At 41.4% G+C, this 23,638-nt stretch overlaps 1 protein-coding gene across 2 annotated transcripts in view; it reads right to left on the bottom strand.

The window, feature by feature from the left end:
• VAV3 (vav guanine nucleotide exchange factor 3) overlaps positions 1-23,638 on the bottom strand; it is a 254,278-nt gene that overhangs the window by 214,011 nt on the left and 16,629 nt on the right. The gene's annotated exons all lie outside the window — the stretch shown is intronic.

Here is a 23,638-nt window from a genome sequence, read left to right as displayed (position 1 = left end):
TGCTAGATTTCTGCTTGTATGATATTTAGTTGGATTTTATTCATAACTCCATTTTATTTGACAAGGCCCACATATTGCTTTACTGAAATGTTGAGATGTGTAACATTTTCTAAATCCCCAGACAACATTACCTATTGATATTTCACTTTTAAATATCCAGGCTGCTCATTGGTACAAACCAGATATATCAGACAGGAAGCTAAACCAAATATCTTCTATGTTTTTATGTACCCGAACTGCATATTGTAGACATCTACCTTCACGAAGATGGTTTCCGGTTTTGGGGGTGGTAGGGAAGGAGGCATAGGGATCTCATTTTTGACTGGGAGTGGGGGTTAAAGACAATTATGGTTAGGAGTGAAGGTAGCGTCTTAAATCAAAAATGTAAAATGTTATTTTCTTGCTTCATATGAAGAATTGGTCTTTCCTCAAGACCTGTGTCCATGGGATCAGCTCCCAGCAATCACAGAAGATCTACAGGACTTAACGCAACTTTCCACATAACAACATCTACCAAACTACCAAAAGTGAAGATTTCTGGTATTTTCAATAACTATTTTATAAAAACCTAATCTGTACTATAACCCAAAGGGAATTCCCATGTCTGAAAGACAAATACCATTAGAAGACTTGCAGCACAGTTGTAAGTTAAAACCCACTGGCACTGGACATGCACTGTATACAGTATCTACATCTCACAACATTCTCTGGGGTTTAGCCAACTATTCCATAGCACATTGATCCTTGTCCCTGCCCTTACACCAGCTGTCAATCTTTCTGGAACCCAATGTGGTAGTACAAGTACAACTGACTTGTTTCTTCTATCAGAGGAACCTGATAAAACCCTAATAAAATTGCTTTTATCTTAATTGCTGAAAACCTATACCTGGTACCCCTAACTGGTCACCATCTCTGGGGCTGGGAAGGAATTTATGTCTCCTTACACCTGCTACAATTCTACTTGTACAGTAATTCTGTACCCAACTGAATCCCATCCAGTGCAGGAATTACTATGGAATTCTCAGAGCCCCCTATTTCTTCAGTGACATATAATCTCTCTAATTAAATAATTAATTCAGACTGGAGTAGCTATATGATTTGTAAAACAAGAATTTATAAGTTCTTTGATCAGTTTGAATTCCAGTTTACATCATCTAATTGTATGTAAAAAATTTTCTTTTTTTTTTTTTTAATTAAACCTATATACAGCAGTAGGTTCCACATCTTGAGAATGATGATGATAAACACGGGGAATTCAGCATTTCCCTCTTTGTTTCTACAACCCTGATAAGACTATATGGGAAAACAGATTGTTAGCAGGGGCTGCCCAGGTGTACACCAGAACATTCTCCCAGGGATTCCCTATGGCAAATACACCAGGTAGTACTGGCACAGGTCAGGAGTGACCAAAAGTTGTTATTCTCTCATGGTTTTGTCCTTGCCAACATGAAATATGTCAGTGAAGCCAATCCAGGTCTTAAGCTATGTCTACACTTATGGCATCATAGAGAGTAACATACACTCCATGCCCTCCTAGCAACAGATACAAATAGCAATTTAGATGGTGAAGCACTGCTAGGGCAAGTAGAGTAAAGACATGTTAGAACACTAGGCTATATACCTACCGTACACAACTCTCTATATATCCAAGCAGTGCCTCCCAAATCTATATAGCTATTTTTAGCAGTGTCGTGTCCCGCTGCCTCCCCACTGCCAGAGCTTTTCCCTACCATAGGGATAGGCTCCGGCAGGGGAGCGGCTGTGGAGAAAGGCTCCAGTACCTTCCCACTGCTAAAGCCTATCCCCACTGCAGTGAAAGTCTGGCAGTGAGGAAAAGCTCTGGCAGTAAGGAGCTACCAGAGCCTTTCCCCACAGTTTCTCCCCTGCCAGACCCTTTCATTTTTGCATATAGCTATATACCGCAGTGTGGACAAAGCGTTTCACTATGGCATGTAGCTACACGTACCCTATATGCTGACACAAGTGTAGACAAGGTCTAAGTGGGGATGTACTAGAACCACAATTTCAGTTGGCATGAACTGATACCCGTGGCAGACTCTGCAGAGGTAAATGATCAAATGGACCCGGAGACTAAATTATTGTCACCTCTACAGGTGGCCCTTTCCAGATCAAGGCTGAGCCATGTTGGTGCGAAGGGAGCATTTCTACCTTGTCATGCCTGCAATACATCACTGTCTGATCCATGGATGAAAAGAGGACTTCCCTCTCAAGGGCTATCAATTCAGTAACTATCACTAACTTAAAAAAAAAAACTCAGGATGTGCAGGTGTCTTATCAGAAGGAAGGATATTTATGAAATGGAAAAATGTTTAAAACCAAAATCCCATGGTGTATAGCAGACTACGCTGGACAGTCTAAAATGGTTAATGAATGGTGAATAAATCTGAGAACCCAAACCCTTCTGTAGCATGTTTTCAAATTATCTGGACTCAGAGCCTGTTGAGCAATGTTCTGGAGGCCCATAGGTGAAAATGTAGCACAGAAGCCCCAGTTATATAAAAATAAATAAATAAATGAATAAATAAATAAATCAGCATTTACCAACCACACAGTGATAGTCAAGATACCACATTTATTCTCCATTCCAAGCTCAGGATGAAAAACTGTAGATAACTCTTAAGACACTTTCACAAGCATTGCATTACTTAGAACAGTTCAGTATAATTATTATGATGGTGACACATTTATAGTACAACAGATTACAATTTAAAAGGTCCAGCCCTTCAAATCCTCTGTAATGAAGTCAATGGGAGATTTTTGCCTAAACAGCCTTCAATATTAGGTGCTAAAATTGGATTGGCTGCTCACATGAGTGCAATATGTAGCCCAAAAGATGGAAGAAAGGATTATTTTTCAATTTTGCTTTAGATAAACTGTTGCAAAATCCTGTGAGAAATAAATCCTTCAATGCATAGTGCAGCAGGCAACTGCCATTGTGCTATATGCATTTCTTGTATTTAAAGGGACAGTTACTGTAGCAAGGACAGCTCAGGAAACCAAAAGGCACCAAGAAGGTACAAAATATCCCTTCAGAAATGGAGGCAGGACTAGGCTGGGCAAAGATTTAAGAATCATAAATAAAACGTGGGCTCCACTTAAATAGACCATCTTTGTGCAAGCTAATAGTAACTCATGTTGGTCACGTAGAGTATCCTTACTGACAGACATTTTCACTGTCCTGATAAATAATTATTCTGGGAGACCAGCCTCAGAGTATTATACAAAAGTAAATAATCACTGTTCTTGCGACACCTCTACTTCGATATAATGCTATCCTTGGGAGCCAAAAAACTTACACTTTATAGGTGAAACCGTGTTATATCGAACTTGCTTTGATCCACCAGAGTGCACAGCCCCGCCCTCCCAGAGCATTGCTTTACCACGTTATATCCAAATTCATGTTATATCGGGTGGCGTTATATCGAGGTAGCAGTGTACTTTGTTTTGAGATCTACACATGAAAGGGCTATATAAAAGCTAAGTATTATTACTGAAAGTGAACGGAAGATTGCATGAGGGATCATTTTAAATAATCAGACGCAATTCATCCCTGGTATAGAAGTCACTGTGTTTACAAGACAGATGAGGTAGACCCTGTAGGTTTAACACAGTATTTCTCAAATGTGACCACTGTGGCTGCATGCAGCCCTCAGTGGATATTTTTGCAGCCACGACAGCCTCCAAAGCATGGGCAGAGAATGGGGCGGCAAAGCAGTGGGCCCTCCCTGCAACACCCAGGTGTTGCTAATGACTAGCTGTTACAAAGGGAAGCAAGATGCACTGCCTTGATGGTTATGCTGACACTGCTGGCGGGGATCAGTGCCCTGCACCACAGGCAGCCTCCTCAGGGGCTCTGTGAAGCACCACTGGAGACACGTGTGGCTGGTGTGCACAGCGCTAGAGGCGGCTCTTGTCAGCTGTGGCAGCTGCAGCATTCGGTTGTCAGGGCACTCCCCTGGGCAGTTCCCTCACTCCCGCCAGGCCAGAGCACTGGGAGCCTGGGAGCAGGTGACCACTGAATTCCTGACCCACGTTCCCCGAGGAGGGCTCTCAGTGAAGAGCTGCAGAACGCATGGATCGAGAGACGGGTTTGTCAGAGCAGCCACCAGCAAGAGTTGCTGGCCACACTCTGAGGCCACCAAAAAGTTTGTTGTGAGAAATCCCAAATATTGAGAATAGTTACGGTTTTAAAACACAGTCATTTAGAAACTTTCCACAGCAGAGGGGATCCTGTAGCTACTATTCTTAATTGAATATAATGCAGCAAATCCCCGTATATAGTATACTCTTCTGATCCTATCAAATGAGGGCTAAATCCTGCTTACTTTACTCACGCAAGTAATCCTATTAAACTTGTTTGTGTGAGTAAGGCAAGCAGAATCTGTTTTTTCATGTTTTAAGCAACAGTGTATGGTATATAATTCAACTTGTTTTTACATACATAAACCTTTAAACGTACTTATGTACTTGGTTACATAAAATTCAAGTTTTTAAACAAAAATATTAAAAATTGGGCTCATATATTGACCATCATTGTAACATTTCCTAAAGAGTCTCTGATCATGCTTGACATACATAAGCAGTTCAGTCGTTTTTCTGCATGACTGGTAATCTATTAATATTTTTGGCTGCAAAACATACATAAAAAGTTGCAGCAGCCTAATGTGGAAGTATGTAAAAGCACAAGCCTGCCTGCAAGGCAAAGATAAAGTACACTAAGCCAGGTTTTTACATAGTGTATATAAAAAACCTGCGCAAACAGTGGCTATAATTTATTTTTCCTTACATCTCCTATAAAAGAACCACCTTTAAAGGGAAACTATTAACTTGAAAAAAAAAATTACCCTGCTGTGAGGGCTGTCAATTAATTGCCGTTGCCATTAACTAAAAAAAAATTAATCGTGATTAATTGCACTGTTAAACAATAGAATACCAATTGAAATTTATTAAATATTTTTAGTTGTTTTTCTACATTTTCAAATATAATCTATTTCAATTACAATACGGAATATAAAGTGTACAGTGCTCACTTTGTATTATTTTTTATTATCTTTACAGTGCAAATATTTGTAAACAAAAGAAATAGTATTTTTCAATTCACCTCATACAAGTACTCTAGTGCAATCTCTTTTTAGTGAAATAGCAAACTTACAAATGTAGGGTTTTTTGGTTATATAACTGCACTCAAAAACAACACAATGTAAAACTTTACAGTCTACAAGTCCACTCCATCCCACTTCTTGTTCAGCCCATCGTTAAGAGAAACAAATTTGTTTACATTTATGGAAAATAATGCTGCCCACTTCTTAATTACAATACACTGAAAGTGAGAACAGGTATTCGCATGGCACTGTTGTAGCTGGTGTCACAAGATATTTATATGCCAGATGCACTAAAGATTCATATGCTTCTTCATGCTTCGGCCATCATTCCAGAGCACATGCTTCCATGCTGATGCTCATTAAAAAAAAATAATGCATTAATTAAATTTGTGACTGAACTCCTTGGGGGAGGATTGAATGTCTCCTGCTCTGTTTTATGCAAACACCTGTTCTCACTTTCAGGTGACATTGTAAATAAGAAGCGTACAGCATTATCTTCTGCAAATATAAGCAAACTTGTTTGGCTGAACAAGAAATAGGACTGATTGGACTTGTAGGCTCTAAAGTTTTACACTGTTTTGTTTTTGAATGCAGGCTTTTTTGTACATAATTCTATATTTGTAAGTTCAACTTTCATGATAAAGAGATTGGACTACAGTACTTGTATTAGGTGAATTGAAAAATACGATTTCTTCTGTTTTTTACAGTGCAAATATTTGCAATAAAAAATAGAAAGTGAACACTGTACACTTTGTATTCTGTGTTGTAACTGAAATTAATATATTTGAAAATGTACAAAACACTGAAAATATTTAAATAAATGGCATTCTATTACTGTTTAACACCACAATTAATTTTTTTAATCAAGTGATTAATCGCGATTAACTTTTTTAATTGCTTGACAGCCTTATCTGCTATCTGAAATTTTGTTATCTCCTATTGTTACTATTAACACCTAAAATTTTTGAACAAATTCAAGGGTGCTCTATCAAAAACCAAAATTCAAGTCAACAGTGTCCCTTTCATAAATGAAACTTAGTCGATCATACTATCAACATCAACATACTATCAACTATCAACTTTCAACATCACTTGAATAATTGAAAAGTTACCTGTATATTAAAATTATAAGCTACATAATATTAAAATTCTAATACAAATGATCTCTTAGGACCTTTGTCAAATGTACTGTGTGCTAAATTTGAAGCTAAGCTATAAAAATGTCTTAAATCACCTTTGCCATTCTGACACTGATTACTATTACAGACACAAGAGGGGTGAGGTAAATCTTTTATTGGACCAACTTCATAATAAAATTCATAACAGATATAACTTCACTCTCCTTATCTCTCTAATATCCTGAGATCAACATAGCTACAATAACACTGCATCCATTGATTATTATTTAACATTACACCCCATTATGCTAGGTGCTATACAAACATAGTACTTGATAGTCCCTTCCCAAAGAGCTTGCAGTCTACAAAAGACAAGACAGAACAGGTGGATGAGACAAGTAAGCCAGTTGGGGTGGGGGATACAGGGTAACAAAAATAAGATGTCTGCAATCCTTAACCAGTGAGTAGTAGCAATCACAGCTTTTCACCTGCCTATCCATTATCAGGTTTTAGTTTCCTGTATAGATTAAGGAAGAGTTGAGTTTTGAGGAGTGATGTGAAGGAGGACAAGCTTGTGGCTTTACAGATTTTGCCAGGCAGCTTTTCCCCTAGTCATACAGGCAGTATGGAAAGAAAGCATGAATATGCCTGTTGGAGAAGTGGATAACCGAGCCTGGCATCATTGGCAGTGCAAAGGTATGAATCAACCTTGCAACAAGCTAACAGGTCAGATAGACAGGGCTAAATTCTTGAGGTTTTGTACACAAGAATGAGAGGTTTTATTCAATGCACTGGAAGAAAGGGAGCCAATAGATGGACTTAAAGTGGGAGATAATGTAGCCAGAGCAACGAGAAGAAATTTTTGCAACAAGATTTTGAATGGATTTGAGGGGGCCGAGGTTGCTAGAATCAAGGGAAGAGAGGAAATTACAATAGGCAAAGTGCAAAGTGATTAGAATGTATTTTTTTACAGCTGTCACGCGATTAAAAAAATTAATTGTGATTAATCTCACCGTTAATAATAAAATACCATTTATTTAAATATTTTTGGGTGTTTTGTACATTTTCAAATATATCGATTTCATTTACAACACAGAACACAGTGTACAGTACTCACTTTATATTTATTTTTATTACAAATATTTGTACTGTAAAAACAAAATAAATAGTATTTTTCAATTCACCTAAGACAAGTACTGTAGTGCAATCTCTTTATCATGAAAGTTGAAGTTACTAATGTAGAATTATGTAAAAAAGAACTGCATTCAAAAATAAAAATGTAAAACTTCAGAGCCTACAAGTCCACTCACTCCTACTTCAGTCAAACACTTAGACAAACAAGTTTGTTTACATTTGCAGGAGATAATGCTGTCCCCTCCTTGTTTACAACATCACCTGAAAGTGAGAACAGACGTTCGCATGGCACTGTTGTAGCTGGCATCGCAAGATATTTACATGCCAGATGCACTAAAGATTCATATGTCCCTTCATGCTTCAATCACCATTCCAGAGGACATGCATCCATGCTGATAATGAGTTCTGCTAGGTAACAATCCAAAGCAGAGCGGACCAATGCATGTTCATTTTCAGCATCTGAGTCAGACGCCACCACCAGAAAGTTGATTTTCTTTTTTGGTGGTTTGGGTGCTGGAGCTTCCGCATCGAAATGTTGCTCTTTTAAGACTTCTGAAAGCATGCTCCACACCTCATCCCTCTCAGAGTTTGGATTCTTAAACTTGGGTCAAGTTCTGAAGCTATTTTTAGAAATCTCACTTTGGTACCTTCTTTGTGTTTTGTCAAATCTGCAGTAACAGTGTTCATAAATCAAACAACATGTGCTGGGCCATCATCTGAGACTTGAAATATATGGCAGAATGCAAAAACAGGAGACATACAATTCTCCCCCAAGGAGTTCAGTCGCAAATTTAATTAACTCAGTATATTTTAAATGAACATCATCAGCATGGAAGCATGTCCTCCGGAATGGTAGCTGAAGCATGAAGGAGCATACAAATGTTTAGCATATCTGGCATGTAAATACCTTACAATGCTGGCTACAAAAGTGCCATGTGAATGCCTGTTCTCACTTTCAGGTGCAGGCAGCAGTTTCTCTTGGAAATGTAAACAAACATGTTTATCTTAGTGATTTGCTGAACAAGAAGTAGGACTGAGTGGACTTATAGGCTCTAAAGTTTTACACTGTTTTGTTTTTGGGTGCAGTTATGTAACAAAAAAAATCTACATTTGTAAGTTACATTTCACAATAGAGATTGTACTACAGTACTTGTATGAGGTGAACTGAAAAATACTATTTCTTTTATCATTTTTACAGTGCAAATATTTGTAATAAAAACGAATATAAAGTGAGTACTGTAAACTTTGTATTCTGTGTTGTAATAGAAATCAATATATTTAAAAATGCAGAAAAATATCCAAAAATTATTGAATCATTTTCAATTAGTATTCTACTGTTTAACAGTGTGATTAATCACAATAAATTTCTTTAATCGCAGTTAATTTTTTTAATTAATCGCATGAGTTAACTGTGATTAATTGACAGCCCTAATTTTTTTTTCAAATTGTGCTGTAGCTACATGGTTGTGGTTCAGGAAATATTTGGTCAGGCCATAAAATCTATTTTTAGGACCAAGTAGTTTTCTATTAGTGGCATTAATATGCTACTTAATTAATTTAAGAAGTTCACTAACACTATCCCCTTAACATTAGCATTGTTCCTTGCTTAGAACCACCACAGGAAAAATTATGTGGATTATTCTTACATAAGGAACTGGAACCTCCAAATTTCTGATTCATTATTCCCTGACAGAGAGGGCACAGAAGGGTGTCTCTCTCTCACATACACACACACACTAAACTGATGGATCCTGTGAATGTGACCTATTGATCTCCCAATATCTATGCTGATCTTTTCAAGGGAACCCCTACACCTTTATATGTTTCCTTGGCAAGCTCTTCCAGCAGCCATGCATGCTGCCAATGCCTCTCCACCTGCCAGTGCCCTCAAACCTCCCCTTGGAGAAGAAAACAATTCCTTCAGGTTGCGGGGAACCTGTGTATGTTAAATTCATAAACTGCCAGCAATAAACTACGCAAATCAGGATTTTCAGAAGCCAATCACCACAGAGTACCTGTGGAAGGAGTTCCACAGGGATGGGGGATAGGGTGCCCATTCTGCTGTGCAGTCTACCCCTTTTGTATTCCCTATCACTGCCAACTGCTTCCCCACCACCACCACCACCCTCCTCTCACGGCAGCAACCAGAGCTCATCAATAACTACACATAACTTACTTTAAAAAAAAAATCAGTACTTGGATGTCATGGGATAACACTTATCAGTTTGGATAAGTACTGGATGGTATCTGTAATGATAGATGACTTTGCTTCCTTCCATTAGTCACTGAGTGTGATCAGCTGGAAATACTTCTAACCTCCTGCCAGATTTTTAAAGCTTATAACTCTCAAGAGCACATTCAAATCATATTTATGTTGTGGTCACATGTGCTCACTCCTGATGAGTTTACAACACTAGTACTGAGTTAATGCGTAATGAGTCAAATAACTTAATACTTTTGTCTCAAGTAGTTCTGCTACTGTAATGAATCTTGGTTTGGCATCAAAAAAGTCCCTTCTAGATATTCTACGTACTTCGAAGGAAGGCCTAGAATGCAATTCAAGAAGAAATTCCCCCTGCATAAGCCAATTAATTGGAGGACATTTCTGATTCTTTGACAGCAGTGCAGGCAGCACTAATATAAATCTTTCATTCTACCCCCGAACAACGAGTTTGAGATTCTGCCCAGCCTGATTGCTAAATATAATAACCATTTCTTGACGAGGCTAAGAAATATTACTGAGCCTGAACAGAAAGTCCACTGATCTCCTAATGCAAATACATGCACTTTCCTGGCTATCATAAGGAACAGATGTCTCATCCTTTAATCAACCAGTGATAATTTGAATACTTGAAGTTTGATGAATGATTGGCCATGGCCATTCCTAAAGTCAGCCTGAGAAAGATAAAGGTACCAACCATTCTCTCTACTCCTTTTCATTCTTGGAGGTTCTCTCCCTCTCTACAACCAAAGCCTTAAGTTATTCTAATGCACATAATGACTGTGGTGTCTTACTGTTAAAACTACAAGGTCAGACATAAACCAAATATTTTTTCTTATGTTTGAAAACAAGTATTTGGCTATTGCATGTGTATTAATCCTTCGCCAACATTTCCAGGCCTGTTTTGTCTTATAATATTAAGGGATTTGCACTCAAGTCAGTATTTTCAAAGAACATTTTAAGTGTGAAGTAAGGTGCAATTGCACGCCTCAGTGAGAAGAAATATTTTCACAATGGCATATCCAAAACCTAACACATTTGTAAATAGAATATCTACAGAATGGGAAAGCAATAGTAAGCTAGCCTAAGGCTACAGGATATGTTGGCAAACGAGTGCAGCAGTGTCAGGGCATATGTATCATAACATTAATCTATAAAAACTGAGTAAAAATAGCATGGCCATTCCTAACCTGCATTTACTTAGGGTAAAAAAATATATAAATAATAATTCCAGAAGAACGGCCATACTGGGTCAGACCAAAAGTTATCTAGCCCAGTATCCTGTCTTCTGACAGTGGCCAATGTCAGGTGCTCCAGAGGGAATGAACAGAACAGGTAATCATCAAGTGATCCATTCCGTCACCCATTAAATTAATTAATTTTAAATGAACACAACTAATATTAAGGATTTGACTAAAACTTCTGCAAAGAAGTACATTCAAGATCAAAGCTGAAAGACAATCCTCACACTCGGGTTTTAACACATTACGAGGAGTTAGCCTTATTTTTGTCAGCAACCAAAAGGCCAAAAACAATGGAGTTAGAAGAGTGGCCCTGAGATCCAGCCACAATGGAGTCAGAAGAGATCTTGGTGACCTTGAGGAGAGGGGAGAAGAGGGAAAGCCAGATTAGAGGGGTCCAGAATAGATTTGGAGGATTGGAACTCAAGGTAATAAAGGTAGAGGATACTTTTAAATGAGTTTTGAGGTGAAAGTGGTAGTTAAAGAGGTAGAAGGAGTCAAGGATGGACTTTTTAAGGATGAGAGACCACAACACCTTTGTACTGTGAGAGGAAGAAGCCTAAGCAGAGCAGGGCAGGCTCCAGGCACCAGCATTCCAAGCTGGTGCTTGGGGCGGCATTCTGCAAGGGGCGGCAGTCCCTGCGCCGTTAGGGCAGCAGGCGCGTTTCCACGGTGAGGGCAATTCGGCAGCAGCTTCTACGTTTAGCTGTCCGGGGTGGCTTTAGCTAAACACAGAATCTGTCACCGAATTGCCGGCGCTGCGGAAACGCGCCTGCCACCGTAAGGGCACACAGACTGCCCCCGCCGTCTGCGGCGGCAAATCAGCGCGCTGCTTGGGGCGGCGAAAATTGTAGACCCGGCCCTGAAGCAGAGTGAGAGTTAAGGAGGAAATTGAAGAAGTGGATAAGACAAGTGATGTGTGAGGAGGTGATGGAGTTGATCAGTGGGATTTCCACATATGAAGACAGCTTCCAGGATTCACTGTAATTTTTTGTTAAATTTTAACCATTTGCAGACCAAGTAGTAGTAAATGGTCTGTCCTCAACACCTGGGCTGAAATTGCCTTCTGAGCCCTCCTTGAAACAACTGTCAGCAATAGCAAGCCCACAGAGAAGGCCCTCCAGCTGGAGAAAGCAAGGAAGGAGGAAGCAGGCTTCAGAGAGCTCCTGTCCAAACTGAGAGAGTTTGTCTCCATGGTACTAATGGGTGGGCTGACCAGCTCTTGGCAAGGAACCAAAGCTGCAGCCAAGCCTAGCGAGAAAACTTGGAGTGGTCTTTACATTGTCCTATTGTTGCTTAAAATAGTCAAAACTCTGGAAAGGGGGTGAGTTTTGACCCAGATAAGGTATGTGGACTGAGGAGGTTAAAAAAAAAAATTAAAAAAGCACAGTTTCCCAGTTATGAGTGGGAATTAGCAAGGTTCTGCTCTAGCAAGTAACAGTTTAGAGAAATTACGGACACTATGCCTAATATTCTCACAATGAGACTTTAGAATTGTATGGCGTGTGTTCTGATGACTGTGGTTTTGAAGGCCCAAGAATGCTACTTCAACCACATACAGTCACAGTACCACTCTCCACTGCCACAGGAAGCTATGGCTCCAGCAAGAATGAAAAAGGAGGATATTTTTAAGGGTGAAAGGAGAAGCAGGGAAGGTTCCTTTTTATATTGTAACAATGGATTTATTTTTCATTTCTGAAGTCCAGCATATTGTTATCCTGCTGCCACAGAGGCTGATACTTTTAGGCAGAAGATAGCCAGTAACTACTTAAATGGTGGCAGAATGGTCTCTAAAGATTCTGATACAAAGATGAAGTTCTGTTAGCTTTCCTAATGCTATCTGATTTTTTCCTCTCTTTGATTTACGTTTGTCATTAGAAAATACTGCCACTAAGCCAGTTCCATGGGGAATCAATCTTTCTGCAAAGGCTGTTATCTGGCACTGGAGTCATTTTGTTGTGGTTCTAGTCTGTACCCAGATTGAAAATTGTGTGTGTTACCTTATCATATGCAGGGCTAACTTTATTTTTCGATGTGGGATGGAAGGGAAATTCTACTCTGTTGTTCCTTTCCTTACCCCAAATACATTTTCAAATGAGGGAGAGAGAAGCCAAACTTCAGGGCAAAGTTTTACTTCTAAGTATCTTTCTGCTACCAGTCTAACTAAGTGATAGATAAGTGGATCAACAGCCAGCAGAAAACCAAATACAATTCCCCACAAACTAAGAACTTTCTATTATTTACTGTTCTCTCTACCTCTTTCATCCTCTTCCCACTGGTATTATTATTTGGGTCCACAACACAGTGGGATTTTTTTATGGTCCCTGTTTAGAGCCATTCTCAAACACATAGCAGTGATGCTTCTACATCATATCCTACTAATTATAATAATCATAGATTCAGATCGTTCTTTTCATTCTTTAGGATCCCAAAGTGCTTCACAAAACTATTTACACAAGAATCACTTCATTCACCATTGAAATGTGATTACTTCTGGGGGGCACCTGATATCAAGTCTGATCTCACCTCCCACAACAGGACCACAGGACTGTCACATCTATCACTCATGGCTGATGGGGGATGTAAAGGAACCTCACTAAAAAGGAAGAGAAGCTCCCACACAAGTTCTGTTCATGCTCCGCATTGTCCCTTTAAATCTCATTGTTCAGTGTTTCTATACACAGATCACTTACTAGGTCCTTCCTGTCTAACATTCTCACAAATACAGGAAAACAGCTTTTAGAGGATTTGCAGACACATTCCCTACTGAGCCAACAGGGACTGTAGAGAGGAAGACAACAGGGAAGGGGAAATAGCTGAAAACAAAGGAATAGCATCAGGGAAGAAAGGGAATGTAGAAAAGGGGAAATAGGTGTATCAAAGCAAGAGGGAAAGAAAATACCTGGTAGAGAGGGGTTTAGAGAAGGTAAAAATAAAGTACAAGGAGGAAACAGATAAAAGGACATGCAGCTAACACAGAGATGAATCAAAACTGAGAATGGAGAGGTAGAGATAAGAAAACACCAACCAAAAAAACCAGACCTTGTCAGAGCAGCACCTCCAATTAGTCACAGGCTTGGTCTACACTACAATTTTAGCAGCATTACCTTGATTTAAGCCTGGACCTGTCCACACAATGAAGCCCCTTTTTTCGACTTAAAAGGCTCTTTAAATCGATTTCTTTACTCCACCTCCAACAAGGGAATTAGCACTGAAATCGGCCTTGCTGGGTCAAATTTGGGGTACTGTGGACGCAATTCGACAGCATTGGCCTCCAGGAGCTATCCCAGAGTGCTCCATTGTGACCGCTCTGGACAGCGCTCTCAGCTCAGATGCACTGGCCAGGAAGACAGGAAAAGGCCTGCAAACTTTTGAATCTCATTTCCTGTTTGTCCAGCATGGCAAGGTACAGGTGAGTGCAGATCTCATCAGATCTCATCAGCAGAGGTGACCATGATGGAGTCACAGGATCGCAAAACAGCTCCAGCATGGACCAAACGGGAGGTACGGGATCTGCTCGCCATATGGGAAGACAAATCCGTGCTAGCTGAACTTCGTTCCAGTAAACGAAATGCCAAAACGTTAGAGAAATTCTCAAAAGGGCATGAAGGACAAAGGCCATTACAGGCACGCACAGCAATGCCACGTGAAAATTAAGAAGCTAAGGCAAGCCTAGGTAAAAACCAGAGAGGCAAAAGGCCACTCCAGATTAGAGTCCCAAACATACCGCTTCTACGATGAGCTGCATGCCATGCTAGACGGTGCAGCCACCACTACCCCAACCCTGTGCTTTGACTCCATCTATGGAGAATCACGCAACAGAGAAGTGGGTTTTGGGGATGAGAAAAATAATGATGAAGAGCTTGAAGATAGCTCACAGGAAGGAAGCGGAGAAACAAGTTTCCCCGACAGCCAAGATATGTTTTTCACCTTGGACCTGGAGCCAGTAACCCCCGAGCCCACCCAAGGCATGCTCCCAGACCCTGAAGGTGGAGACATGACCTCTGATGAGTGTATCTTTGTAAATATTACACATGGTTTAAAAGCAAGCGTGTTTAATGATTAATTTGCCCTGGCATTTGCGGCCAGTACAGCTACTGGAAAAGTCTGTTAACATGTATGGGGATGGAGCAGAAATCATCCAGGGACGTCTCCATAAAGCTCTCCTGGACGTACTCCCAAAGCCTTTGCAAAAGGTTTCTGGGGAGGGAGGCCCTATTCCGTCCTCCATGGTAGGACACTTTACCACGCCAGGCCAGTAGCACGTAGTCTGGAATCATTGCATAACAAAGCACGACTTTATTGCCTCTGCAAGCAGTGATCGAAGGGAGGAGAGGAGGGTGGCTAGCTTATAAGGAAGTAGAGTGAACAAAGGAGGGGGGTTCATCAAGAAGAAACAAACAGAACTTTCATGCCGTAGCCTGGCCAGTCATGAAACTGGCTTTCAAAGCTTCTCTGATGCACACCACGCACTATTGTGCTCTTCTAACCGCCCTGGTGTCTGGCTGCATGTAATTACAGCGATTTGCCTCAACCTCCCACCCCACCATAAATGTCTCCCCCTTACTCTCAGAGATGTGGAGCGCACAGCAAGCAGTAATAACAATGGGAATATTGCTTTTGCTGAGGTCTATTCGAGTCAGTAAACTGCACCAGCGAGCTTTTAAATGTCCAAATGCACATTCTACCACCATTCTGCACTTGCTCAGCCTATAGCTGAACAGCTCCTGACTACTGTCCAGGGTGCCTGTGTATGACTTCATGAGCCATGGAACTAAGGGGTAGGCTGGGTCCCCAAGGATAACTATAGGCATTTCAACATCCCAGTGGTTATTTTCTGGTCTGGGAAGAAAGTCCCTTGCTGCAGCTTTTGAAACAGACCAGAGTTCCTGAAGATGCGAGGATCATGTACTTTTCCTGGCCATCCCATGTTGATGTTGGTGAAACGTCCTTTGTGATCCACCAGGGCTTACAGCAGCATTGAAAAGTACCCCTTTCGGTTTATGTATTCACTGGCTTAGTGCTCCGGTGCCAAGATAGGGGTATGGGTTCTGTCTATCGCCCCACCACACTTAGGGAATCCCATTTCAGCAAAGCCATCCACTATGATCTGCACATTTCCCAGAGTCACTATCCTGGGTATCAGCAGCTCAGTGATTGCGTTGGCTACTTGAAACACAGCAGCCCCCACAGTACATTTGCCCGCTCTAAACGGATGCCCAACTGACCGGTAGCTGTCTGGCGTTGCAAGCTTCCACAGGGCTATCGCCACTCGCTTCTCAACTGTGAGGGCTGCTCTGATCTTGGTATTCTGGCGCTTCAGAGCAGGGGAAAGCAAGTCACAAAGTTCCATGAAAGTGCCCTTACGCATGCAAAAGTTTTGCACCCACTGAGAATCATCCTAGACCTGCAACACTATGCAGTCCCACCAGTCTGTGCTTGTTTCCCGGCCCAGAATTGGCGTTCCACAGCATGAACCTGCCCCATTAACACCATGATGTGCACAATGCTGGGGACCGTGCTTTCCGAGAAGTCTATGTCCATGTCTATGTCCTCATCACTCTCGCCACTGCGCTGCCATCGCCTCCTTGCCTGCTTTTGCTTCGGCAGATTCAGATATACTCCAGGATAATGTGCATGATGTTTACAGTGGTCATAATTGCTGCGGTGAACTGTGCGGGCTCCATGATCCCAGTGCTATGGCGTCTGGAGTGAAAAAAGGTGTGAAATGATTGTCTGCTCTGACGGAGGGAGGGGCAACTGATGACATGGCTTACAGGGAATTAAAGTCCATAAAGACTCAGACTCATAGACTTTAGGGTCAGAAGGGACCAATGTGATCATCTAGTCTGACCTCCTGCACAAAGCAGGCCACAGAACCCTACCCATCCACTTCTATAACAAACCCCTAACCTATGTCCAAGTTATTGAAGTCTTCAAATTGTGGTTTGAAGACCTCAAGCTGCAGAGAATCCACCAGCAAGTGACCCATGCCCTACGCGCAGAGGAAGGCGAAAAACCTCCAGGGCCTCTGCCAATCTGCCCTGGAGGAAAATTCCTTCTCGACCCCAAATATGGCGATCAGCTAAACCCTGAGCATGTGGGCAAGACTCAGCAGCCAGCACTCAGGAAAGAATTCTCTGCAGTAACTCAGATCCCATCCCATCCCACATCCCATCACCGAACACTGGGCATACTTATCTGCTAGTAATCAAAGATCAATTGCCAAAATTAAGCTATCCCATCATACCATCCCTTCCATAAACTTATCAAGCATAGTCTTAAAGCCAGATATGTCTTTTGCCCCCACTACTCCCCTTGGAAGGCGGTTCCAAAACTTCGCTCCTCTAATGGTTAGAAACCTTCGTCTAATTTCAAGTCTACACTTCCTAGTGTCCAGTTTATACCCATTCGTTCTTGTGTCTACATTGGTACTAAGCTTAAATAATTCCTCTCCTTCCCTAATATTAATCCCTCTGATATATTTATAAAGAACAAGCATATCCCCCCTCAGCCTTCTTTTGGCTAGACTAAACAAGCCAAGGTCTTTGAGTCTCCTTTCATATGACAAGTTTTCCATTCCTCGGATCATCCTAGTAGCCCGTCTCTGAACCTGTTCCAGTTTGAATTCATCCTTCTTAAACATGGGAGACCAGAACTGCACACAGTATTCCAGGTGAGGTCTCACCAGCGCCTTATATAATGGTACTAAAACCTCCTTATCTTTGCTGGAAATACCTCGCCTGATGCATCCTAAAACCGCATTAGCTTTTTTAACGGTCATATCACATTGGCGGCTCATAGTCATCCTGCGATCAACCAATACCCCAAGGTCCTTCTCCTCCTCTGTTGCTTCCAACTGATGTGTCCCCAATGTATATCTAAAAATTCTTATTATTAATCCCTAAGTGCATGACCTTTCACTTTTCACTATTAAATTTCATCCTATTACTATTACTCCAGTTTACAAGGTCATCCAGATCTTCCTGTATGATATCCCGGTCCTTTTCTGTGTTAGCAATACCCTCCCAGCTTCGTGTCATCCACAAACTTTATTAGCACATTCCCGCTTTTTGTGCCAAGATCAGTAATAAAAAGGTTAAATAAGATTGGTCCCAAAACCAATCCTTGAGGAACTCCACTAGTAACCTCCTTCCAGCCTGACACTTCACCCTTCAGTACGACCTGCTGTAGTCTCCCCTTTAACCAGTTCTTTATCCACCTTTCAATTTTCATATTGATCCCCATCTTTTCCAATTTGACTAATAATTCCCCATTTGGAACCGTGTCAAATGCCGTACTGAAATCGAGGTAAATTAGGTCTACTGCATTTCCTTTGTCTAAATAATCTGTCACCTTCTCAAAGAAGGAGATCAGGTTGGTTTGGCACGATCTACCTTTAGTAAAACCACGTTGTAATTTGTCCCAATTACCATTGACCTCAATGTCCTTAACTACTTTCTCCTTCAAAAATTTTTCCAAGACCTTACCTACCACAGATGTCAAACTAACAGGCCTATAGTTACTTGGATCACCTTTTTTCCCCTTTCTTAATGATAGGAACTATGTTAGCAATTCTCCAGTCGTACGGTACAACCCCTGAGTTTACCGATTTATTAAAAATTCTCGCTAACAGGCTTGCAATTTCATGCCCCAGTTCCTTTAATATTCTCGGATGAAGATTGTCGGGGCCCTCCGATTTTGTCCCATTAAGCTGTTCTAGTTTGGCTTCTACCTCAGATGTGGTAATATCCACCTCCATATCCTCATTCCCATTTGTCATCCTTCCATTATCCCTAAGCTGCTCATTAGCCTTATTAAAGACTGAGGAAAAGTACTTATTTAGATATTGGGCCATGCTTAGGTTATCCTTAAACTCCTTTCCATCCTCAGTGTTTAGCGGTCCCACTTCTTCTTTCTTCGTTTTCTTCTTATTTATATGGCTATAGAACCTTTTACTATTGGTTTTAATTCCCTTTGCAAGGTCCAACTCTACTTGGCTTTTAGCCTTTCTCACTTTATCCCTACATGTTCTGACCTCACTAAGGTAGCTTTCCTTGCTAATCCCACCCTTCTTCCACTCCTTGTACGCTTTCTGCTTTTTCTTAATCACCTCTCTGAGCGCACGTCCAGACTAACCAGCGGCATCGGCGGGTTAAAATCGATTGCTCAGGGATCGATATATCGCGTCTAGTCTGGACGCGATGTATCGATCCCCGAGCGCGCTTACATCGATTCCGGAACTCCATCAATCCGAACGGAGTTCCGGAATTGACACGGAGAGCCGCGGACATCGATGCCGCGCCGTCCAGACGCGTGAGTACCTCGATTTTAGAAATTCGACTTCAGCTACGTTATTCCCGTAGCTGAAGTTGCGTATCTAAAATCGATTTTAATACCTAGTCTGGACGTGGCCTGAGATGCTTGCTCATCCAGCTTGGTCTACAGATCCTGCCTGTGGTTTTTTCCCCCTTTCTTGGGATGCAGGCTTCCGATAGTTTCTGCAGCTGTGACTTAAAGTAATTCCAGGCCTCCTCCGCATTTAGATCCACAAGTTCTTCAGTCCAATCCACCTCTCTAACTAATTTCCTTAATTCTTTAAAGTTAGCCCTCGAGAAGTCAAAAACCCTAGTCCCAGATCTATTTTTGTTTATCCTTCCATCTAGTTTGAACTGAATTAGCTCATGATCACTCGAACCAAGTTTGTCCCCTACAACCATTTCTTCTATGAGGTCCTCACTACTCACCAAAACCAAATCTAAAATGGCATCCCCTCTTGTTGGTTCTTCAACTACTTGGTGAAGAAATCCACCTGCTATCACATCCAGAAAAATCTGAGCCCTACTTTCTTGCTAGCACTTATCTTCCAGTCTATATTTGGGAAGTTAAAGTCTCCCATGATCACACATTTCCCATTATTGTTTACTTCATTAAAAACATTAAAGAGGTCTCTATCCATATCCAAATCAGATCCCGGCGGTCTGTAGCACACCTCAAGCACTATCTCAGGGGAGGCTCTAGTAGCTTTCTTTCCCAGTGTGATTTTTGCCCAGACAGACTCTGCCTTATCCATTCCATCACTTCTTATTTCTTTACAGTTAACCTCCTCATTGATGTACAATGCTACTCCACGACCTTTGCCTTTATTTCTGTCTTCCCTAAACAGCACATAGCCTTCAATACTGTACTCCAGTCATGACTACTATTCCACCATGTTCCTGTTATCCCTATAACATCCGGTTTCACTTCCTGCACCAGTAGCTCTAGTTCCTCCATTTTGTTCCCTAGGCTCCTCACATTAGTGTACAGACATCTTAATTTTTGCCATTTGGCTTCACTGACATTCTTTACCCTGTTAGGCACAGACATTCTACCACCAGCGACACCTGTTAGTCTGCTATCTACACTACCCTTCCTCCTTATGCCAGTTCTTCTATCCACGACTGTATCCCCTCTTACTTTATTTACTTCCCTCTCAAGGTTAAATTCCGGCATGGAGATCTCCTGGACATCTCCCAACCATCTCCCCCAAATTCCTAGTTTAAAGCTCTCTTAATCAGTTCGGCGAGCCTCCATCCTAGAAGTCTATTTCCCTCCTTACTCAGGTGAAGTCCATCCTGAGAGAACAGTCTTCTGTCCGTAAATGCTTCCCAATGGCCGTACATCCCAAAGCCCTCCTTATAGCACCACTGCCTGAGCCATCTGTTGATCGCCATAATCTTGTTACACCGTTGTTGCCCTTCTCTGGGAACCGGCAGAATCCCACTGAAGATCACCTGAGCCTCGATTTCCTCAAGCGTCTTCCCCAGTCTGGCATAGTCTCCCTTGATACATTCCAGAGAGTATCTAGCCGTATCATTCGTTCCCACATGAAGGACAATCAACGGATTCTTTCCCGCTCCTGCCAGGATCCTTTTCAGCCTCAGGTCCACATCCTGTATCTTAGCACCTGGCAGACAGCACACCCTTCTGTTCTCCCGATCAGCTCTAGTTACAGGCCTATCTATTCTTCTCAGTAAGGAGTCTCCAGTCACGTAGACCTGCCTTTTCCTGGTGACAGTGTGTGACAGGGTGTGGCTTTGCATCAAGGAGAAACACAAACAACTGTCACACAGAATGGCCCCCTCAAGGATTGAACTGAAAAACCCTGAATTTCACAGAGGGAGGAAGGGAGGAAGCAAATGAATACAAAACAAATCGGGTCTATTTCTTGTTTTCATCCACTCCATCTATCTTTTACATCTTTAGGGTGGCAGCAGACGGTGGAGTTCGACTGCTAGTCATTGTCATCTCCTGGATGCTCAGCAGAAGATAGGAATGACCTGGCTGAGTCACTCCAGGAGCCCCTGACTGACCACACCGAGGTCGGTTAAAAGAGCACACAGGAATGCGATGTCAACAGCTACCAGTCATAATGCACCGTCTGCTGCCAAAAGCATTCGTAAATTGCACTTTCAGGATAAAGACATTGCACTAAAGTACTTGTATGAAGTGAACTGAAAGACACTTTTTTTGTTTATCCTTTTTATAGTGAAAATATTTGTAATCAAAAATAATATACATTTTGTTTTCAATTACAACACAGAATACAATGTATATGAAAATGTAGAAAAAATCCAAAATGTTTAGTAAATTTCAATTGGTATTCTATTGTTTAACAATGTGATTAAAACTGTGATTAATCACAATTAATTTTTTTAGTTAATCACGTGAGTTAACTGCAATTAATCGACATCTCTAATTCCAAGGAAACATTTCTATTTCAACAAAACAGCATTTTCCAACCAAAAACTGTTCAGTCACAAAATTTTCAACCAACTCTAAATGTTACAATAGTTCTTCAAGGGACCAGAACAGGGTTGCGACCATCAGGGTTATTGCACTTCTCCAAACATAAAAGGAAGATTTAAAATATAAAACACACATCATAAAACATAATAGTCCAACAAGCAGTACACTACACAGTGTAATGCATTTTCAAAATTTCCTTTGAGATTTGGAGAAATACTCTATAAAACTGCAGTCCCATATGTCCCATGGCACACAAATGGCAATAGAGCATTCTAGGATCAAGACAGAGCCATCCTCTTTATTTATTTATTTAAATTTACATGCTGACCCTAGATCGTCTGTAGGACTACAGGAAGCACAGGATCAGTGAAAAACTCACAATTCAGCTATAAGGCCAGACCTGGCCCACAGCAAGACAGTGTTAATCATGAGCCTCATGCATCCACAGCCATGTCACTGTGTTACTGATGGAAGCAGAATCACCCATTAGACCTACTCTTGGCAATGTGTGCCAAAACCACCACTGCATATGTCAGGAGATAAACAAATAATGAGGTACTGTGTTTTAATTTCACAGACACTTTCCTATTCTTCTTGTGTGAGCTGGGCAAATGTTATACCTAAAATTCCTACAAAAACTATAAAACATTTGGTTATTGCAACTGAGAACCCCCCCCCCAAGAACAACAACAGACCATTTAAATTCTTAGAGCGCAGGATGTGTACCACATAAATGAACTAGACTCCGAAGGGATCCATGAATCTGGACAATTTTAGCTTGAATTATGTTCCAGTTTGCTGCTTAAGAGCTGCACACATAGTATTAACAGCAGGCACTCTGTTCCCTACACCGCTCATCTGTCTTTACATATGTGATCCTCTCTCATCACTGACTGCATTTTGATGCAAATCACACTGTTCCAGCCAGCAAAGGCTTTCATTGAGGCTAATCAATTTTCCAGGGTCTTCTGTAAAAAGGGAAAGCTGTAGGACCCTGCCTCAAATATAGGGATACTCCAACAGGATTATTGAATTCATCTGCTTAATGCTTCATAAAGCCTGTAACTGAACTGCACCATTACTTACTAAAATTCTCCAAGGCACAATCCTTCCAACCAAAGTCTCCTCAGGAACATTGCTTTTTTGTTTTGTCTGAGAACAAGCCAGAAGTGAGGGATTAAAATATCGATCTTGTTAACAAAGATCACCACCCCGTCTGTTCAGTTTGGTCTTCTGTGAAGCAAGCCAGTGGCATCAGTGCGACCTCTTAGTGGATGGGAGTCCAAATCAGAGAAAACCACCAGATGTATCGCATTAGCCATGCTGGCTCAAAGACTGAACAAACACAGACCTTGAGCTACCTCATGATTACTAGAGGTAGCCCCTCAAAGGAGGCCAAGGCACATTGGTGGAACAGCATGTGAATAAGCTCAAGCTGCTCATGAACTACCTGTTCTATGGATAGGACGGAAGATTTTTCACCTTTTGCAAGGGAACAGGAACTTGGAAGGGGTGTGGTAGGAATTCCAAACAAAATAGTTCTCTAGAAGCAGCAATGAGGTCAAGCCCTAGGCATGGCTCACCACCTCTTAGAATCTTGCTTTCCTAATGGCCCTCCCACAACCTGAATACACCAACGCCTTCCTGAGAGATGAACTTCAGGCAGCCAAACCCCTCCTAACTGCAACAAGCTTAACCCACTTTTAGTTGATAAAATCATTGTTTACCAATTTTCTCCGCCTCCCAGCCCACATTAAGCACATGTGCACTGACCTGCTTCCCCCACTTGCTAAAATGCTCTAATATCTTCTTAATGGCATGCACTCTTGACCTGACGTAGCCCAGCTGCCAGATGTGCTCTGTGGATGATAGAAACCGGCCTAAAGCTCATCAGCCGGTATTTTACTCAGGACCCCAAAAAAACAAGTTGTAGTCCAAAAGAGTGTTAACATTTTAACTATTAAGAGAGGGAAGCTCGCTAAGAATTTTAGCTTTTTACTTAAAGATGTG

This window comes from Gopherus flavomarginatus, chromosome 7 (genome assembly GCF_025201925.1).
Source record: "Gopherus flavomarginatus isolate rGopFla2 chromosome 7, rGopFla2.mat.asm, whole genome shotgun sequence".
Taxonomy (NCBI): Eukaryota; Metazoa; Chordata; order Testudines; family Testudinidae; genus Gopherus; species Gopherus flavomarginatus.
The sequence above is the reverse complement of the archived record's forward strand: the minus strand, read 5'-3'. Positions and strand labels throughout refer to the sequence as shown.